Source organism: Thunnus albacares, chromosome 8 (assembly GCF_914725855.1).
Source record: "Thunnus albacares chromosome 8, fThuAlb1.1, whole genome shotgun sequence".
Lineage (NCBI taxonomy): Eukaryota > Metazoa > Chordata > Actinopteri > Scombriformes > Scombridae > Thunnus > Thunnus albacares.
Genome location: NC_058113.1, coordinates 15,398,620 through 15,420,885, shown reverse-complemented (window position 1 = coordinate 15,420,885; position 22,266 = coordinate 15,398,620). Strand labels below are relative to the sequence as shown.

The 22,266-nt window shown below is 41.0% G+C and overlaps 1 protein-coding gene across 2 annotated transcripts in view; it reads left to right on the top strand.

Moving 5' to 3' along the window:
- The window catches only part of ptprub (protein tyrosine phosphatase receptor type Ub), a 167,749-nt gene that overhangs the window by 1,146 nt on the left and 144,337 nt on the right, over positions 1 to 22,266 (top strand). The gene's annotated exons all lie outside the window — the stretch shown is intronic.

The following is a 22,266-nucleotide window of genomic DNA, read 5'->3' as shown; positions in this document are numbered from 1 at the left end:
GTAAAAGTCCTCTTTTCTGTTTTGTGAGCAAACAAGCTGGATTGTAGTATGATGAGAATGTGTTTTTCAGATAAAAAATTATCATAGTTATGCAATTTCTCAAATTGTTTCCCAGCAGTATACTCTGTCTTTTTCCCCCGCATGTCATTTTTGCAGTAGTGTTCCAGAAAGATAAATGAAAACTGAAATCAGCCACTTATCAGAGCGAGACAGAGAAATGGAAAGAGAGACACAAGGAGTGGTCAAAATAAATATCTTTGATGTGAATTTAACACAGACCTTCATGGTTTAAAATCTGCTTTTAGTCACTGAATTCTTACCATTTATGCTGTGTAATTATTATGATATACTTTGGACTTGGGCCTGTGCTAGTCTTTGTGACACACACACTCACACACACTCACACATTCACAATCTTACCCATGTAGATCATAAAACCATTGTAATATTGCAGTAACATTAACACTGCAGGCTGCTTTAACACCATATAATAATACCACACAGTGCTTGTCACACGCGTGTACAAAAAGCCTTGTTATGGTGACACCACAGTGGCTGGATATTTTTCAAATTTAAATGTGACTAATATATTTCCCTGCCTGTGCTACTATATGATGAGAAATGTGAAAACTTATTAATATAAGTGAAAGAAGTAACAACAACAGCCAAAAAAAACAAACAAAACCCTGCGAGCAGAATGTGTATTGTCACGAGCTGAATGGAGCAGATCATTAAGAGGAATGGGCTGAGACATATGAAGGATTAAATCACACACAGGTAATTAAAAGAGCTGAATGGAACAGCGACGCTTCACTAAGGCTGTGTGAGAGTGTCTGTCAACAAAAATTTACACAGCGTCGGTTTTTTAGTTAGTTAACTGGAGTGTTGCGAGCCTTGCCATCTGCGCTTTTACCTTCCCATTAGCTGCTAATAGTCAACACTGCCAATTTTCAACACTGCCAATTTCTGTGGCTTCTCCTCTACATGACTGATCACCTGGCCTGACTTCCCTCATGCTTCATCCTATAGGAGGAGCATAAACGCAGCCTTGACTCCCACAATCCTCAGAATGTCTCCTTTGATTAACACTCTTCGTTTATGGCTCTGATTGTGTGAGGACCACACCTTAACCTTGAATGCTTAATAACAGTTAAAGCTCTGCGCTCCGTTGGGAATTTCTTGCCTTTTTCCACCCGATCAAATCCATATTTTCCATAACTCTTCCTCCTGCTGCGGTCGGTCCAGGCTGTCAGTTCAGGGGAAGTGAAATTATTAGAGGCTATGAAATATGGAGGCTCTCTGCTGCACTGGACTGACTGCAGTGTGGGTGATAAGAGGAGTAAAAAAAAAAAAAATCATATTCACATATTTGCTCAGATACAAAGAGGTTATGAACATGAAAGTCCAGTCCAGTTCTGGGTGTGGTTTTTTTCTTTTTTTTTTTTTTTATGGTGTAAAGCCCATTCTGACACTCTTTTCCTCTTCTGTTGTGGAAATAGAATGGATGCTCACTTACCATCTGTCTCCTCTATTAGCAGCAAATGTTGTCGACTGAGTGGTGTAATTATCCCGTGTCTCATGTATCATTTCCCAGTTTGATCTCAAGTTAAGGCAGAATATATCCTTTTTGCTTATTTCAGTGAATAAGATAACACTTGGAGTGAGATGAAAAGGACTGTGGAGCCCAGACTGTCTAGTTAAAGCATGGCATGGAATGAATAATACTTAAGGGCTTCAAGTTTACACTGCATCGACACCAGCAGCACTGGGAAACATTATATATACTGCAGGACCACCAGCATGTATGAACAGAAAAAGATATTAGAAGATAGAGCAGATATTAACAGGAGACACTGATATATGTAGCAAGCAGATCAGAAGGGAGGCACTAAAGAGACTATACAGGATACTTAAAAGAAGACAAATCTATTTTTTACATGGCTACAGTTGTCCGTACACAATTTAAACGTGCTTGCTGTACCAATTTATTGCAAAGGGTAATCATAATGGTTGTATGTTTAATCTCACTGCAGCTATTTGTAGCTGTTACATTTTGATTCTTGAGAGTCCATCAGATGTATTCACTATAATAGGGCATCTATTTGAATGGGGGGAAAAAAGAGTTTGAAAAATGCATTTTTGAATTATTGTAGCCAGGTGGGGAAAAAAAATTGAACCATTATGTAGAAAATGTTGCCTTGGACCACAGACTTGCAGCAAAATCCACAAAGTGGAAGTGTTCCCTGCAGGAGCCAGGCCACCATCTGTGGATAGAGGGTGAGGGAGCGGGGGGGGGGATTGGGCCTAGATCAGACTGTCTCCTCTCCTGAAAAGGCTGGTTGATTTCCATCTTTGCGGGATCATGGGCGGTAATTCAGAGAGCAGATGGAAAACTTTGCAACAAGGAGGGTGGGGATCTGGGCGGAAAGAAAAAGGGAGAGAGAGGAGCTGAGAATGACAAAGGGATTTATTCAGATGGAGCGTCAGGATGTTTTGTTTTCGGCTCTGCCGGACGCTCTGCCCTCAGCACTAATGTGTGTGTGATTAAACAGGGTGCTTATGAGAGGAGTCCTCTGCTCTGTGGGCTGTCTCTTCTCGTTTCTGTCTCTGATCTATTGTAATGTGGGGCTGTGTGGAAGGGAGCCAGCCCACACTCATCTCACGAGTCTAGAAGATGAAATATATCCATGTACTATACGTGTTCAAGGATGCCAAGTGATGCCATGATTGGTCCTCATTGCCGTGTCCAATCTGGGGCCTCCTCTGTCTTGAGCTGGTCTCATTTCTCACTTTGTTGCGATGCATCTCACCTCAGTTTGTGCTGTGCTGAGTCTGCAGAGATTGTTTTGCTTAAATTATCCTGCTAAGCATTTTGCTGTCCTCGTTTTAATTATCACATGTTACTGTTCTGTTTCTAAATTCTCTGCAAAAAGGTCCCAACTGTTTTTCTTTTTTGTTTAAGGAGTGAGTTGCGGCCTACTCAAGCGGAGGATTGTTTGCTCTTCAGAAAGGTTAAGTACAGGTTGGGAGTCATGTTTTTGAGGCAGAGAAAGAGCAGGTTGTTGCATTTGAGTACAGGGTGATGCCCAAAAGCTTTTGCAGTGTGCCTCCTCTGCCACTGAGCCCAGCTCTCCACCGTGCGCCTGCGCTCCCTCGCTCCCTCATATCAAGTCTTGGTGGCCAATTCTGCAGGCCAACAAAGAGCTCTGAAAGGAACCACTCGGAGGGAAACTGGGCAGATTAGAGATAATTATGACACGTATTATCCTGTCAAGGTTTCCTTTATTGTAAGTGTCAGGGGTCAGGAATCTGCAGGAACAACAAGTGAGAGACCAAGAAATGAATTTCTGTCTTTAGAAAAGAGTTAAACGACCATGAAACATTAGCAAATGAGAAACATGGAAAATTAGCATGACAACAGCTCACCAATGCATGTTTTCATTAGCATTAAGGTGAAAAAGATGATAGTTATGCCCTGTATTACTTACTTCCTCAAACACTTTGACTAAATGCTCACACTCTTGTTCTTCCATTCCATGTTTGACTGAACATTTGGCAAAGAATCTTTTACTTTTCCTCTCATGGTCACTGCATTTTTGTGCTGTTTTTGGACAGGCTCTTCAAATATAATTTAAGCATATTCCATCTCTTTTGCAAGCGATGTACCAAAAGACCACTTACTAATTTAATTTGAAACTTGCACTCTGTGTCATCTGCAGTGGATGTTTTAGCATACGGGTGATGAAAACACAGTATACCTTATGAATGTGGTGCTTTTACATTTTTGTGTGTATGCATGTTAATCAGCATCCTTGTTTATTAGCATCATTGCCTACAAGCGCAGGAAATCAGGCTCTGAAGTCTTGCCATGCTGAGAAGTGACTCAGGCCTGACACTGATGCTAGCAGGGTCTGGAGCTGTCGCCACTATGTACTCTTCAGGGTTACTGTGACACCTTCCAGCACCCTGGAAGAGATGCCAAGACTGAGAGATTTACAGTCAGTGGCCTGCCTTGGCCTGTCTCTTCCTTTCTACTCCACAGTAACAGCCGGAGTGTTGGCTTCTCAGCTCCCTCAGCCAGGTGTTATTAATGTGGTATTGATCTTTCAAACTCCGGCAAGTCCATTTTACTTAAATTTGATCAAAGTGGCATCCTGCCTGTGGCCAGCAAGTTTGATGTAGGAGTGTGAAATAGCCAGCCAGCCAGCCACCCAGCTAGTCAGCAAGCCAGCCAGCCAGCCAGCCAGCCAGCCAGCCAGCCAGCCAGCCAGGACTTGCATGACGTAATACAAGTAGCTGGGTTTGTTAGTGGAATGTTAGAAGTATTGTGCAGAGCAAAGGACAGGAAAAAGTAGAAATCCTCTCAAACATGAAAGAGTGAGCCAGAGTGTCTCATTACCATAAGAAGGCTGTATGTATTACAAATAAGCTGCAAAATATCCTGTTGATGTACTGGTCTAAAATGACAGGACTATTATACTCATTATCATTTAAAAGCATATGTTTTACTTGAATAATGGACATGGAAATTTGTCATTGAACACAGATGGGCCAGTGTTTATAGCCTTTATATGAAGAGAGAGAGAGAGACTGCATAGCTTGAGCACAGACACAGATGTGTAATTATCCGACAAAGAAATAAGCAGGGTTGTGAGTTGCAGCCGTTTCAGTGTTTGTGTTTTCCTCCCTGAGGTAGTGAGCTGCAGACTGCGAAAAGTGGGTCTACAAGGCTGCTGCTGCGAGCGTTGGCTGGTCCTTATCCCTACCCGGAGGAAAGCGAGCCTCCTGAGCAGTTTATATTTAGCCCACTGGCTGTGTTTTAGTTCTTTACCTTTCTCTGTGTCAACAAATGTATGGCCACATTCTTCAGGCCTTCTGTCGCGGTGTTGTGTTTAAGGAATGGCGGAGTCAGAGTTCAGAGTTTGGCCAGGATGACAGTGTCAACATCTGACCTGTTGTTGAGCTGCCTGTAGTTCTCTGCATGTTATACCCCCAGTGAAATATGAACCGCTGACACTCTAAAAGTCAAAACACTCTCTTCAGGGACATTTTTTTCCCCTGCTGGTATAATGGATGCAGGTTTTTTTTTTTTTGTTTTTTTTGTGCCACAATGCCTTCCCTCTAGGGACAGTGGTATTTCTGGTTTGGCCAGTCCCTTTGGGTGAAGAAATATCCTTACAGAGACCCAACCATGAACCCAAACACTTATCACCCTGATGGATCTCATACTGATTAGACTGACTCTGTTTCCCATAAACTTTATTAGGACAGTGGAAATTGAAGAGCATTAAAGTGTAACAGAGCATGGATATTGTCTAGTGTGCTGATTTAAAAGAGCACAGTATTTGAAGCCTTCACAGCATGAAATCTAACTAAAACTGAGCTCTTTAAAAAAAAAAAAAGCCGTATCTGTTCAGTTATACAGCTTCTACCTTGCATCACTTGTCCTTTTTTGCTATTGAATTGAAGGCATTTTGTCTCTCTTTCTGTACAGCACAGTCTCATGGCGCAGCGGTGACACTCAGCTGTGACAGCTGCTGTTGCTGGTGGGTTATGGGTAGGTCATGGCAGCTGTGGTAGCACAGGTGCCAGCTGGCTGTAAATCAGTCAGCGAAATTATTTCAAACCTGTTGATATCACACGTATGAGGTGCTTGATTTAAAAGCAGTCTCATTAATAATAATGATAACATGATGTGGACAGACCTTGTTTTTGGCTGGATAGCATTTATGTGGGTTTTCAAGGAGTTCAAGATGTTTCATGGCGTCCATGAAATTTTTAGTTGAAGTGAAAACATCAGCCAACCTGGAGTTGGGTGGATTTTTTACAACAGAGATGTGAATGTTGCATGCAGTTTCATCACAGTTCCATGCGGGGAAAATTACACAGTAGTCTGGCAGTTTTGTAATTTTTGTTAATATTGCAGAATACATGCAATCCTTATTCCACTCTGGACTGCAGGGGCATTGTACTGTAACAGTATCACGTTTAAATGTAAATGCAGTCGGTGTAGGAGAGCATAGTATACTAGCACGCTGGCTTCTGACCGCCAGTTTGATATAAAAGCTTTTGTCGAGTGATGTTGGTAAAGAGAGTTTGGGAACTTGTCCGGCAGTGGACACTGTTCTGATTCAGGTGTTGAAATGAGACAGAACAAAAGCAGAGCCTATTGATTTCTCAGACACAGCCTGTCACAGTCAGCTTCTTCTTCTTGTCTTCTTCCTCTTGAAGCTCTCCTTTCGATCCTCCATGACCTCCCATCACAATCCTCCTTACTTTGACATGCCTCTATTTCAGCAGTTGCTCAGGGGATTGCGAGTACCTTTTCATAAAACAACATCCCTTTCTCCCTTGGCTGTTACACTTTGTATCGTTGTCAGACATTTCAGGGCAAGCAGTTCAGAGTTTGCCCCGCTTTACCTTTTTCCCTCATGTCAGGGGATGCAGTATGCATGATTCAAGCCACTCATTAAGAGCCGATTCATTGAAAACAGAGCCTGTTGTTCATTTCTTTTGACAAGGTGGTATAATTGCCTTAAGGAAAGGGGAAGAAACTGTATTCGCTGTCTAGTGTATTTAGACAGTGTGTGAGTCAGTTCTGCCAGGACACTAATGAAGAGAGATAGCTCCCGACTAAGAAAATATGTGCCCTTTCCCCTCAGATTGCTGTGCTATTATTGTGTTGCTCAGAAACAGGTGCAACACAGTTCATCACAATGCCAGTACATGGCTTTGATGTTTAGGTCTGTTGGTGACCCAGAGAGGTGATCTGCCTTTCACCTGAGGAAGATTAGGTAGGATGGCCCTGACAAACCTTCCTTCGGGGCAATCTGGCCCTCTATAGTCCCCCCATGGTCCTCCTGGGTCCTTCTGGGCCGGCGATTGCTCAGCTGCCTGGTGTTCCTGGGAGACAGCTCGTCATGAAAGTTTGAAAAACCTTTGTTTGTTCCTGTGCTGCCTGTCTGACTCAGCCCGCCATGAGGCCATGATGGGAATGGGGTGGTGATTGCTCTAAGAGATGAGGGGCTTATGGGTGGATTGAGGTGGGCACTGAAATGACTCAGAGTCTTTCGAGTTTCCTTTTAAAGCTAGATGAAGGCCATGTCCACACTAATATGGATACATTTAAAAATTCATCTGTTTTTTGGCCCACCATTCACGCCAAGCTGGCGCTGCAAATTGACCTTTTTGGAAACGAGGGTTCTTCAAACGCTGGTCTCACTTTGATATGTGGACCTGGGAGAATGGAACGTTTCACAAATGCTGACGCCATGATTGTGATGTGATCTACTGTAAAGCTTCTGGCTCAAGAGGCCTGCCCAGTAGAGGAGATTTCAAGGCCTCTCTGTTGTTTTTGGCATTTTGATGTGAATGGCAATCTTTTAGGGAATGGCCTGGAAAGGCTAATGTGGATGGAAACTATCATGCCATTTTCAAATAGCATGAACCTTCTGTAGCCAAAAGCAGAGCACTGTTGCGTGTCTTGCAGTAGCACAAAGCCAGAAATATGCAAGAATGTCCAGGGAGCCCACAGGGTGCTGCTAACAAAGAGCTTAATTCAGATACAGATAATTATTGCTTGGCCTTACTGTGTGTGTGTGTTTCTGTATGCGTGTGGGTGTTTATGTGGGAGTCTGTATTCACACTGGCGAGCGCTCAGGTGTGTGTTTTGTATTTGTGGAAGGGGCAGATTGGTGATTGTTCCCACCTGATTATATGTAAATATTTGCTGAACTCCTTTGGCCATTTTGAACTTCCATAAATCACAGCCATGTGGATTATGGGGCTTTTGTTTGCTTTATTCTTGCACAGTGTGAAAATGCAAATGAACAAATTAGCATACCGTGCTTAGGACATATTCTTCTGATGATAAATACATTGCACTGCAAAGATCAAACAGCAGGGATTTGCTATAGAAACAGGCTTTGCAGCCATGATGTGTTCAGAGAGTAGTTGGAGTACACAGTGTGTCAGAGACCTCAGAGCAGGTCGGGCCTGGCCTTTGTCTGCTCGGACAGCCAGGGTAATTAAGAATCAGCTTAGGCTGGGATTATGGCTGGAAGTAGGCTGATCACAAGGGACAGGAGAAAAGGCATTAGGAGAATGGTGGTTAATATGGGTATTACTCTGCTTAGCAGTGGTGTCATGTGACAATAAGACAACTGACAATGGAACCCTGTTGATGCTGAGATCCCTCGCTCTGCACTAATAGGCTTTACTGCAGATAGCTTTGTTTACCCATAGTGTGCTGCACTCCACCTTCCTGCTTTATCTTCCTTGCTCACACATTCAAACTTTTATAATTTGTCTCAACCTAATTAGAAAATGGTAATATTTTGCTGTACACCTCCCTGAGGTATTTTAGCACTGTTCAGAAGTATTTGCCTTACACCAGCACCTTTGAAACGAAACATGCATGATTGTTCATCTCTCTTGTGAATGCGCACACACGCTCTTGCTGTTTTTGAGATATTTTTTGTGGAATGTAATTAATGTTCTCATTAACTGAGCGAACGAGCTGTAAGGCAGAACGAAAAGCCTGATACCCTTGGGGTCCTGGCCCTCCTCTACTTTAGGAAACATGGTTGCTGAAATGGATAGCCTGTGTTTAGCATGTGAAGCAATGAGTGGTGAGATAGCTTCTTTCCTGTTAGTCCAGTCCCTTTTATTGTGATCCACATGCAGAGGTAACCTGATGCTCGCAGCCTCTGCACCACCTCCATAAGTGGAGCCATTTGTTGCCCTTTAGAAAGGATGTGGAACCAGGCCAGTGGGAATATTAACATTGTAGGGAGGAGGTTCTTCCAAACACAGAAAGGTTACATCAAATGGCCCACCTAATTTGTTGCATTACTCTTATCCACAACAGACCTGTGCCTTTATCCCTTGTATAAGCTCCTGATATATTAGAAAACATTCCTGCAGGTGGATAGTTGGCTGACTTATCAGTGCATGATGTGACACACCAATGCTTTATTTTGACCTTATTGAGAGGGAGCAGGGAATTGTTTTCCACAGTCTTTAAGAGCTAATCCCATCAGAGGGACTGCACAGCATGGAGGGCTAACTCAGTCACGTCTGAAGTAGCGCTGCCAGGACAAGAAGCAGACAGGAATGTGTTTGTCTGGCTAACTTGGCTTTATTCACTCCTGACTGGAACAGCAAAAGGGGAAAAACTCCTCCCAGACAACTTGACTTCTTAATTCCTTTTTCTGAGCCAGAATAAAGAGCCAGTGTCTGATTCTGTTAGCCCTTATCTGTCGATGAAAGCTGGAGACGACTTTTGATTGGGACTCATCTGTGGCTTGGAGACATGCAGCGGTGGCTCAGACTGTCATTATGGCAGATGAATTAACTAGGTTTTACCTCTCAGAGGAGGGTTCCTCGCTTCACTGGTTGTCTGTTGGCTTGGTTAGGCACATGTGCTCTTGGGGGATCGGGCTCATTCAATGCTGAGGCCATGGAACTGAGGATTTATCCCAGTCCAGTGAGTCCCTGTGGCGCCACAAGCTCCGGCTGAAGGATTTAAGATGGGTCTGTCCGTCTGTCTTTCCCCTTAGAGATGGGGAAGAAAGATTTAGTTTAGTTTAGTTTCTTTAGTTTCAATAAATGTCTGTGGCTGCAGTGCCCCTGTGGTTGATATGTTCCGGTAGGAATTAATAATGGGAGAAATTGGGTGAAAGGTGAGGTTGAGAGGAGGTTTTATTGAGAGGAAAATGTGGTTTTCTTTGGTGGTTACAGTATTGTGTGTTCTTACTCAACTACTGTAAAAAATAGGTTTAAATTCTTGATAACGCTTTTTTATAATAATGGCTTCATGAACTGTGACTAAAAGCTTATTAATGGCCAATAAATTGTTAACTAATGCTTTCTAGATGCGGTACAAACCATTAATACCCAAACATCTGAGTTGCCAGGTTGTGAAAAATCCCCTTTGTCTTCAGTTACAAATATTTGTTAGTCTTTAATAAAGAGTTTTTAATGTTAAAAGATAATAATAGTTTTAAGCTTTTCCTGATAAATTAAAGAACTAAAAAGACAAAGCAAAGATCCTGCTAGAAGAGGATAAAAGCCACCCAGAGAGATTTTTTTTCACAATCTGGCAACCCAATACTTGGTCTTACTAATGGTTAAATAAAGTATGACTAATTGATTTATTAACCATTAAGAAAGCTGCTACTTACAGTGGAATCATTTATAAACAGTGTCTTATTAAAAAAGTGGTATGGAAATTTCATCTACACCTTACACAAGGCTAAACATGAAGCTAAAGCAATACTTAATGTGATGATAGGGCTAAAAAACAACAAAATCTATCAAAAGTTAGACTTGGCCTTATTCTAAGCTTTTCCAGTGATTTCTGCAGTTCTGATTCAGAGTAATCAACCACCACCTGTTTGTTTTCCTGGAGGGTTTTTATTGTGAAGCAGCTGTAGAAAGTGTTGAGTCTGAATTACCGAAAGACAAACATGGACAGCATCTGCTTTCTTGCAGCTGTTGTTGCTTCTTTCATGAAACATTGTACTTAGGTTTATTCAGCGATGTCTCGATCATAAAATTAGGTATGGCTAGTATCGCTTGATTGAAAATTCCATGATTGTTTAGGTCCCAATCCTACTGAACAGCTCAGCATATCCCCAGTTTTTTGTCTTTAAGTGTACTTATTTACAAAAATGTAATTTTGTGATGTGATTCTTGTCATGAGTTGGACATGAAGTATAAGTAAATTTTATTGAGCTTTCTGAAAGACATTTCTTTCACATCCTTCCTTTTTCAAGGTTGCTCTCTGTTCTTAATTTCTTCATTGCTCCATCATTCCCTCTGAGTGTTACACCAGGCTGTGTTTCCTCTCTGTCTTTGTCCTTGTCCTCTCAGCCTTAGGGCTTCTCGGGGATTTACAGTATGCTCAGTGTATTTGGGAAGGGTTCAGTATTTGAGGCTGGCGGAGAAGCACAAGCTCAAAGCAGACCTGTCTTTGAGTGTGTGTGAGTGCCTGCCTCCCCAGGCACTCATTAAGCCGGTGTGTGAAGGTGTGTGTTTCTGCAGGCAGTGGGGGGAAACATGCACGCATGCGGAGGTTAAAAGGCCCCTGACAGAGACATAATTTCCCAGCCTGGGGCAGTGGGAGAAGGTAACTTCATTAGCCAGTTCCTGCTGTACAGATTAACTTGATTATACTAACCAAGTCGTGATGGCGACAGTGGTGCAGAGTACAAATGTCACACCTGGAACTAAAATCTGTGCATGTTTTTTTTTTTCTTGGGGGGGGGGTTAGTGGTGTGTACATCTGTGTGTGTGTGTGTGTGTGTGTGCTTGTGTGTGTGTGTGTAATCAAACGAGGGAGAGAAGGAGGGTCATTTAATACACCTGGGACATGTGGCTGCTCTGTAATTTGCAAAGTGACTCATCTTCAGGTAATGAGCAGGTACTGGTCTAGAAACTCCTTTCTGTAATTTGGCTGATGGAAGTCACACTCTTCCTTGCTTTAATGCCTGCCTGTACATGTACACACGCACACACACACATGCACACACACACATACACACACACACACACACATTTATCACACAGCTCCCATTGTCTTACCCCTGTCCTGTTATTTGTTTTAACATTCCTGCAACATTACCACAAAGCTTAACTATCAGTTTTTTCCCACTTCACTTCCCACTTCGACTATCTACAATATCTGTCAACATATCTGTTACAGATAATGTGCGCAAACATTTGCAGTCATGCATAGTCACACACGTGCCCTTTCATTACTCAGAGGGCAAACAACATTAACCTCTTTTAACCCGAATTGATCCGCAGCACCTCTTGACTTTACTCTCTACATTAGGTGACGGGAGTAGCGTTGGTTTACAGATAAAATTAGCAAGATACATTGCAGGTTGTATCATTCACAGGAAGCAGTTTATTGACACAATTGCACGCCACATCTTCATGGCTTTTTTTGGAGCCCTGAACAGAAAATAGTGGCTTTCTGTTTCTTTGGGCCTGTTAGATTAGAACTGTCTAAGCCTTCCGCATGATGCTGCATGCTTCAGATTAAACACTTAAAATCTCTTGAGGGAGTTGTTGTGAAGGCCACTTTCATGAATAGTCCTCACCTCTCATCCTGTAATACATTGTAATGGCTTTGTGTCTGTACGCACCTGTTGAGGGAGAACATTTTTTACCTCTGTGTGTGTGTGTGTGTGTGTGTGTGTAGATTCTGCGTATTCTGCATTTTTCACACAGACTGCTATAATATACCATTCACAAGCGAGGTGCCAGTCCTGACTAAAAAGTTTTCCTAAGCCCTCTGTCAGACTCCCAGTGAGGCTATTTTTTCTGACCTACAAATGCTTCAGAAAACACACACACACACACACACACACACACACACACACACATGCTCAGGCTTGTCAGCTCCCCAGTCATGCACAGGATCCTGGTCAAGGTGAGGAAGTATGAGAGGGGGGGGGGCAGGTGAAGCCGGAGAGATGCAGACACATGGAGATGAGAGGAGGGAACGAGGGATAGAAAATGCACCATCTCACATATCCTGCCGACAGCTGCCCTGTTATTGTCAGTCTCAAGCTGACAGGCCAGATTCACTGGGATTCTGCCGAGCTGCTGCTTTGATAAAATGTTTTCAGGAAATGAGGAAAACCGAGCTGACTGCAACCTCTGGCTTTAAGAGAGACAAAACACGACGCTTATGAAAATGAAGTTGTCATGGAAATGATTGCCCGAAGAGTGTCCAATTTTCTAGATGTTTTGGAGCTAATTTTACTTTCATCTGTCATCACCCAGAAAAGATAGCAGTGACAGATTCTGGTGCCGCAGGGTAAATGAGCACATGGACACATATATGTTTATGAGCGCAGAATATAATTTCAGGAAAATTACAGCTTTCTGAATTCCTTCAGTCATTACTGTTATCATGACACTGTGTGTGGCGCACGTTTACGGTGGAGCCACCAGGCACTAGCAAACTCAGACAAAGGCACTCACTCAGGTGGATCATTAGTGGTTATATCAACATGAAAGCTCATAACACACCATGCTATATGATTATCTCAGCAGCCACTGTGCTCATGGTGTTTTGGCCTCTAGCAGAAGGCAGGGTGGAGAGCTTCCTGTCGCAGGTCCCATTTTCCATGCCACCTTTTCAGAGCTGGAGAAACACTGCCCTCTTTCCATGGCCTTTGATAAAATCATCCAGATCATGAAAAATAATGTTAAAGCCATAATGCTCTCCCACTGGAACCGAGCTAGGAATAGTCATATGATCCGGATTGGCTTTTTTCTACTGTCTGCAAATAGGGTCATATTAAGAGCAGGGATACAGAGAGGGTTCCTACAGTAGATTGGACAAATGGCCCTTTGGCTGGTAATGCGACTGGAGTATGAGCTGCATCTCTGGCAGAGATATGGGATATTAGGGTTTGGCGATATGATGATATATACTACGAAACGAGAGATTTGTCAGCCAGTAGAGATTTGTAATACGGTTTCTACTGAGGAAGCTACAGTATCTCTTTCTTATCTGTGGTTGTATTGCTCCATTTCGAGCAATACAACCAGAGATAAGTCACCCATGAGCAGGACTGCTTTATGGCACCACTGGATTCACAGGATATTTTTTGTCAGTGTCATAAAGTATCTTAATTTTTCAATTGACAGTTTTAGTAACTGATTATTTATTTTGTCAAGCAAAAGTGCAAAAAAAAAAAAAACCCAAGTCTACCTTAGCAAATGTTAGAATTGCCTGATTTTCTTGATATCAGCGTGAATTAAATATCTTTTGAAACAAACAAACAAAAATATGAAGATGTCACTGGCTCTGGGACCTTGTGATGGTTATTTTCACTATTTTGGACTATTTTATAGGCTAAATAATTAATTTATTAATCTAAAAAATAAAACCTAAATGACTCATTTATGGTATGATATTTAATTTAATAGGGACAATTACAGCATTGACTAACACCACATACCACAACTTTTATAGCCTAAGCTAGTTGTCACTAAAACACATACAAAACAACACAAAGAAGAAATAGTATAACAATAAAAATACTATTAAAAGTAATAAAAAAAAGTCATATATATGATTCCTCTTGAGTATTAAAATGATCCTATAGATTGTATTAGAAATTTTTATAACATCATGATAATCTCACTGTTGTAATACAAACTTACATGTCGCCACAATGGGATATACAGCATAACAATGAGGAGGCATGTCATGACACACACCAGCACATACACACTGTTTTTCTGGCTTTCTGTCTTTTACACACACGTTGATAGTTAGAAATATCTCAGTGATGGTGTAGCACTCATCATTTGTGCTCAAGCACAGCGGTGTGTTCGGTTTGTGCCCGAAGGAGCTGGATTAGTATGAAGATATCCTCTAGTATCTGCTCGAGGTTTCCCAGCTGCACTGTGCATTCTCCACTTGGTCTCACAGCTTCTTTTAACTCTCCTCTCGCTGCAGCGTGCTCAGCAAAAGTCATTCTTACCTTGAGGAGGAATGAGCACACAGGGGGTTAGAAGAGGGAGTAATGCTATTATGACTCGTCAAGCTTTGGCTCTGTTTGTCATGCTTTCTTTTCATGCACTGCTCCACTCGACCTGATCTATTCATTTGACACCATACTCCCCCCTCCCCCCAACACACACACACACACACACACACACACACACACACCCAGAGGTTACATGTTCACAGGGGGCCTCTATTTACACGGTTGCCTCTTTTTTTTTTCACTTTTTCAAATGTGCTATGGCATGTTCTTGGCAGTGGAAAGAACTTTGCATGTGTTTAGCACCCACAGCACAGAGCGCCAGGAGTTGAAAATGTTTCATTTTTGGTAGCAAAACAGTGGCACGCTTCACACAAGTTTTTTCAGGAGTCTCACAGCAATAGCCGCAACCGGCGCTTTTCATATGCATGTGTTTAGTGCTGCTGGAGCTGAAAATCTCAGCATCTTCCAGATCCCTCTCCTGTCTCTCAGTCTGCCTCTCCTACAGTTTTTCCCCTTTCCTTCCTCGCCTCTCTTCTTCTATCTCTCACTCTTTTTACATCTCCCACTGTCTTTCCTTCTCCTCCTTCCCCTCCATTTTGCCCTCTCCTCGTATATTTCCCGCACTTGCTCTGTGAGATCTCATGCTGTCCTGTGCGAAGCCTCAAATCAACACCGGCAGCAAGACCGGGCAGAGCCGGTGCCGTCCCGCAGCAAGGCCACACAGCAGCATGAGATTGACGGGCTGTGTAGCCAGATGCGTTCTGCCTCACTGCGCTTTGTGTGTGTCTGAGCGTGTGCGTTGTGTGTGATTTGCGGGATAGAGGGATGGATGTAGAGGAAGAGAATTAGAGGCAGAGGGGAAAATCAAGGCCAGGGGAACCAGCTTTTCTTTTGTTGAGTTTACATAATTAATGTTTTGTTAAACAGAACTGTGTCTACACACAGTATCAGCTCTGAACACAAATGCAAATATTGTCCAGAGGATAAGCGTGGAAAACTCTCAAAACACGTCACGATGGTCTTAATGAAGCTTCCATATACATTCATTACCCTGGTTGTTATAGGTGATTAAATTCCAGGTAATGAAAAGCTGAAAAGAATCATTACTTTTTTCTTAGAACTATTCAAATACTTTTGAATCCCTGCCTGAATTAATTATCAATTGTCAGGATGTGCCGTGACTGCGCTGAATAATCAGAGACCAGTTTTATTGTTTTATCAGTGTCTCTCTTCTCTCCCCGCCTTGTCATAAACCTGTTTGTTCAAGGGCTTTACAGACAAACTCGATGTGACTCAACTTGATCGTTAAGATTTTGGGACAGTAGAAATTAAATCAGCGTTTTAAGCGCCGCCTGTTTGTGTTTTTTCTCCTGAGTGGGGGTCACAGTTGTTTGTCATTCAGAGGCAGAAGGGCTCCAGAGAAACCACTGTGATTAGACTCCAGCCCCTGGGACTGTATAGCTTTCCAGGACGTGCTCTGTCAGCACCAAACAGGACATTTATCATATACTCCACCTCACCTCCTGCTAACCCACACAGCATGGAAGCGAGCTCATATCTCTATATATGTATTGTATGCTCACATAAAAAGACAAAGACAGATGTATATGTGTTATGTGTGAAAATAATAACTAATATTAAAACTAATAAAACAATAACGAGACAATCATAGTGGTTAACAATCATAGTGTGGATATTTTTATGTACATTAAGCATATGGGTATACACAAATTTCCAGAATGATCAAAAGTAAGAATCAATGAATCCTCATGATAATCATAATACATGTACATTTACATATGCACACATACATGGACAGACATGCAGAGATCCTAGCTGCACTGAAACACATGACCAAGCTCATCCAAGAATACTGAAGCAATTTAGTTGACCTACAAACACTCAAGACACACACACACACACACACACACACACGCAGCCACGCACTTTATGGCATGGTGGTTGTGTGTTCATACATATTTTTATAGATTATGATAATCTTTTCAATAGTTTTCATTTATTTAATTGAAATTGAAATGTATTTCAGTCTACAATCAGAGACAAATAGGTCATATATATGTACATGCACATGCATTCGCATATATTTATATACATGTATACCGGAGCCCGACTGATACTAGATTTTTGGGGCTGATGCTGATACTGATATTAGGGAGTAAAAAAATATTGATGTATCAGCCAATAATCTTATATATACAGAAAATATACATAAACACACTTTTTTTTTTTTGCAGTGAGCCCTCAAATGTGGTTCTTAAACACTTGTGACATAGATATGTAAGGGAGGCATGATATTTTACAGTTTAACAATAAACTTTATATTATAAAATGATATCAGTGCACTGAAACAGTAACCTTCACTTTCTTCAATTTAATAATTATAAATAACTATAAATAAAAAACACAGAGCAAAAACATGTATATATTAAACTTGAAGTAAGAAAAAGGATCAAATATACATAAAATGCTGCCTATATAACTTTAAAAAAAAAAAGAAATCAGAGCATATCAGATAACATATACGCTGATACCGATATGTCTGTGATGATATAGGCTGACCGATATATTGGTTGGGCTTTAATGTATACATACATACCGACACAGATAACAAGGCAATTATACACCAGAGTGGAGAGAGTGAGCCAATATTTGCAGGTTACAAAACCAAAGCAATGAGCTAAAAGATGTTGTAAAAGCTCCATAGAGCTTAGAATAGAGAGAGGTAATAATTCTCTGTGGTTTTGTCACTATGAGCGACCCTTACACTATAAGGAATCATTTAATCCATTGTAAATATGAAAATATTGATTTGTGAAGCTTTAACTGAAACTGCAGCTAACCTGATAGTTAGTTTTAGCATCTATTAGTTTATATATATAATAGGCACTGAGCTAGTACATGTATTACTCTTTTAACAGCTAATTAAATTTAAATAAAATAAACACAAGGCCAGGAGTGTTTACCAAGCAGTACTGTAAATTAATCTCATTATCCAGTCTGTGCAGACACAGCAGTTTATATGTTTTTGTGAAGGGACTTCAATACAGATTTAAGGCAGTGATGTTAAACCAAAGTAGCAGGAATCACTACTAAGGGGGAGAAATTAATGAAAAAGGTGAATGATAAGCTGTACCTTTCCTTCCTAATTAGACCCATACAGCATTATGTATAAACACACACACACACTCACACACACACAAGCAGGTGAAGTACAGCGGGGCCCATTGCAGTCTGACTCACTGGACTCGATGGCATGTGACTATAATTCAGCCTCAGAGCTCCATAAGTCATATCCATAATGCACAGCATGCAACTGCATAGCGGTAGTTAATATTACTGAATCACTTTGATGAATAACTGCAGATGAAATGGCTTTAATGTGGTCCTGACTTATTGTTGGTGGTACGTGATATCCCTCTAGGAAGCACTATACTGGGTAGTGCACTTTATAATTCTATTTGCAGCCAACACATTAATAATATGACTGGAAGCAATTTTGCCATTTTATCCTCATTATCTGATCTCATTTACGTACACATTTATAAACTACAATACCACTTATTGATAAGTCAGTGTAATGTAAATTCATAAAAGAGTAATTTTTGTCAACAGTATCTGTCTGTCCTTTAATGCTGAGCTAAAACATTAGTCAATAAATTGATTTGTCTATTGACAGAAAATTAATCAACAACTATATAGTAAGAAAAGATGTTGGTTCTAGCTTCTCAAATGTGAGGATTTGCTGTATCTCCTTGTCTTAAGTTACAATCTTTATATATATATCTTAATATATTAATACCTTGCACTCTTTGAAACTGCAGTAGGCATTTTTCACTGTTTCTGATGCTTTATAGGCCAAACAATTAATCAAGAAAAAACTCAGCAGATAAATTGATAATGAAAATAGTCACTTCAGTGTATTAGCTATTAAAAAGTTGCCACGTACTGTATTCAATAATGCAAGCGGTTATAAACTTGGATCAGATAGCTTGTTATGACAATTGATTTTCTATTTTGTGTAACATTGCAGTGTTTCTAATTGTATTGAAGGTTATAAGAATTTTTCCTCAAACATATCTCCACAGTACGTAGGTTGAATTGTTCTAATGATTTCTCCAGTGCTCAGGCTGTCACGCTGTTGCATGTTAATTATGCCCTGGTCATCATTAGCTGGAGGGTATAAACAGGATTGTATGATCGATAATTTAACCCGCCGTGGAAGTCTCTCACGTCTCATCTCTCACACTCTTCCTCCCTCTCAGATACAGAGTGTAGTTTTATGACCGGTTGCTTGAGTCTGTGTGAAGTCAATAACACATTTGTTAGCAGCAGGCTTGGCCCCCACAAGAGGGACTGCTCTGGGTTCATCATTGGCTTATTAGACATACGTTTGTCTCCTATCGACCTGTTAGGCCTGCTGCATGATCCACAACACTTCCTCTCCGCCCTCTTCCAGTTTTTTATCCCCGCCTGTCCCGCTTACAGCTTGCTGTTCATACATAAAAGTGGCACGGCAACTGACAGCAAATTTGTCTCGCTGAGGTTTTGGCTGTAATTGTGCCTGGAGATATGATGACCCAGTTTGAGGCAATGAAGCGATAACCGACTCAATACAAACTGTGAATCAGTTTTATGGGAAGCAAGGGGATATGCAAATGGTGATACATAAAAGATGAAGAACATTTTGAGGGAATTTGGGCCTCTTTTGACATGATAATAGCTTAATTGAGTATGCAAATATGTGTACAAAACCGTTGCCCATTAACTTTTCTTGTATATTTCACTTCTCATTAGCAGTAGGTAGAGGTGTCACTCCTACAGTACATACATCATGCTTTCTGTCCTTGAATCCATTTGCAGTCAAAGGTTCTTCACTCAGCGCTCAACACTCAAAGGACGGAGTGGCAAAGCCTCTCAAAGCTGAATAAGCTTGTAAATACACAATACTAAGCTTAAAGAATGTTTATCATTGTTATCTATATATGTTTCTGTGTAACTTGTGCATGAATGCCTTCTTGCTGCTTTAGAAGATGCAATCCTGCCAAAAAAAGGATTGCTCTTGATTCATTTTCTCTTTTATGCTTAAAGGACTGGCAAAGATCCTGAAAACATTGTCAAAAATATAAATAAAAAAAAACAAACATCCAGAGTTATTTGGAACTGTTTGGAAGTATTTTTTCTTGGCTGTGTTTTCAGAACTGATGGGTCCATTAATGGCCAAATTGGCAGACTGTCATTTTCCTAAATTGTGAGATACTGCTCTCGAAAAGGTGTGTATTAATGCTTCACTCAAAGTAGAACAGAAAAGCAAATTTAATGCAGGGACAAATATCAAAAATAATGCTGTAAATGTGGCAATGATTTTTTTTTATTCAAGAGCATGACTAAATCACTGTTAAGCTCTACAGTAATTTCTCCAGGGCTCTGTAATTTTGATAGCAATTCCTAAAATTACAGACAAGAAAAGAACAGACATGCTCTTCAGTACTAATTGCCTCTGGAGAAAGCTCCCTCTTGAATGTGCAGTTAGCAGAGTTGTTATTACTGTACCCCTGCAGGCCTGTGATGGGTTGAGGTCTCAGGTGAATGGCTGCAGTCGCTCTTTGTTGTCAACAGGAGACAGGGATTACCAGCTGTCTATCTGGTGGTGGGCAGGTTACTAGTTAGTTTTAGTGGCGCTTTCAAGGACCTGTTCCACCCAGTAGTCTTCTTCATTGCCCAACTGGGCCTGGAAATAATGCTAATCATCTCTGATAATGGGTAGGAAAGAGAAGGAGGCAAAACACAAACCAATCAAGAGTGGAAAGTGTCAAATGGGTGTACATAAATTTACATTTGTGAAGAATTCTGTCTCCCTCTAAAACAGACTTTTCCCTGTGCATGATGACTTGACGCTTGTGTTCGTAGTGAGCCGAAACTGCTACAGGCAAGATGGTAGCTGTTATTTATGTTCAAAGACTTCAGCTGTGATTGAAAAGGCACCCCGCTCTTTGATTTACCACTGTGTATCAACCAATCAATCATGTATGAGTGAGGTTGCTACAGACTGCTGCGCCTCGTCGTTTTACAATACTCACATCTTTAGGGTTCATATAGGAAGACATGTCACTAAAGGTGGAGTAGCTGCTTTACTGCGCTGTCTGCAGATTTACCTTGATGTTGTCTGAGTCTACTCCTCTAGTTGGTAAAAAGGAAAAAAGTTAAGCATGTGATTGGACACCAATGAGATATAACTATTGCTTGTGATTGGGAAAATGAGACATTCGAGGTTACCATTGGTTGACATTTCTCTGCTTGAATGAAATTAATCCTCCTGTCCGTTCTTGTGGTGTGATTCGCTCTCATAAAAATCGCACTACTTACAGCCTCACCAAGTACCTTGTAATTTATTTTCTCATTTCCTTTTCTATTTGTAGACGGGAGGCACTCGCAATGGCAAGAGCAAAGGTGCATTTAAAAGCAAAGTTAAGTAGGTCAAGGGAAACTAAGTCTTCTACACTTATAAATAGTTGTAATGTATCTAAATTCAGACAGCTCCACATTTTAGCTAACAACCTTAGGTGCAGAGGGTAGCAATTTAAAGTCTCTCTAGATTAATTGGATAAAGAATCTTCTAACAAATCACCGACTGTTTTTGACTTTGAATTTGCATTTTGTACCTTTCCTTTAGTAATTGGTGGGAATACTGTAAAAGAAGTGGCTCTAAATGATAAAAAATGAAGTTGTGTTGAATCTTCTTGCATCATGTTGGAGTGTTCAGTACATTTTAATCAAAGCATCAAACTTGGCTCCCACGCTCATGGACACCACTGTAGGTAAACCACTCTGCTGATAGGCAAGCCTGTGCTCGCCCATGACTGACAAACATCCCCTCTCTTGTCCCCAGTGGGGTCGGGTTGAGTTAAGAACAGTAATACCAAAGGGCACATTGTTCTTTTTGATCATGATTATGAAACAGTGGCTGAATTTTTGAAAGCGCAATGCTGACGTTAATCTGAAGTGAAGTTTTGGACAGGCTGTGTATTGGGTGTAGTAAAGATCGGAGTGTTGTTGAAGGACTGATTTTGTCGATTAACTCTCAGCAGGAACATCAAACAAGATATGAGAGTGTAACCTTCCAGAGTAGACTGATTCAAAGCAGGGACCAAACTGATTACCCTTGTGTTCACCTTGTCATCTGATAGCTCTGTGAAGAACAGAGAGGGGGAGAAGGAGAGCAGGGAAAGCCAATAATCTTTGACGAAAGACTGATACTTTTTATGCAGATGAGATGCAGATTATTTTTAACCATGCAAACTCTGGTGGATAACAAATTGTTTGTTTTGGGGCTTTGACAGTTTGTTTGAATATGTAAATATTACAGAGGGAATATAGAGGAAGGGAGTGAGGGAAGGCAGGCAGACATAACGCTGCTCATTTGCAATCAAGTCTTCAGATTAAAAGGTACCTGTAGTTAACTGTGCAGTAGTGTGAGTCTAGAGAACTTGACCTTTTAAGCCCTTGACATCCAGGATTCTTGCTGGTTTATTTTCCCCTTAAATAACAGCTAGTGTTTATTACAACTATGTTATTGCCTAGTTTAGGTCTAGCCATTCTTTTTATGTCATGATGCCATTATACTCACCAAAGTGATTGCTGAGATCTCAAAACAAGTTGAAATCAATTAGAAATATGTCCAGCAAGGGAACAAACACAAGTGGTCAGATGATTGTAGAGGTTTACAACA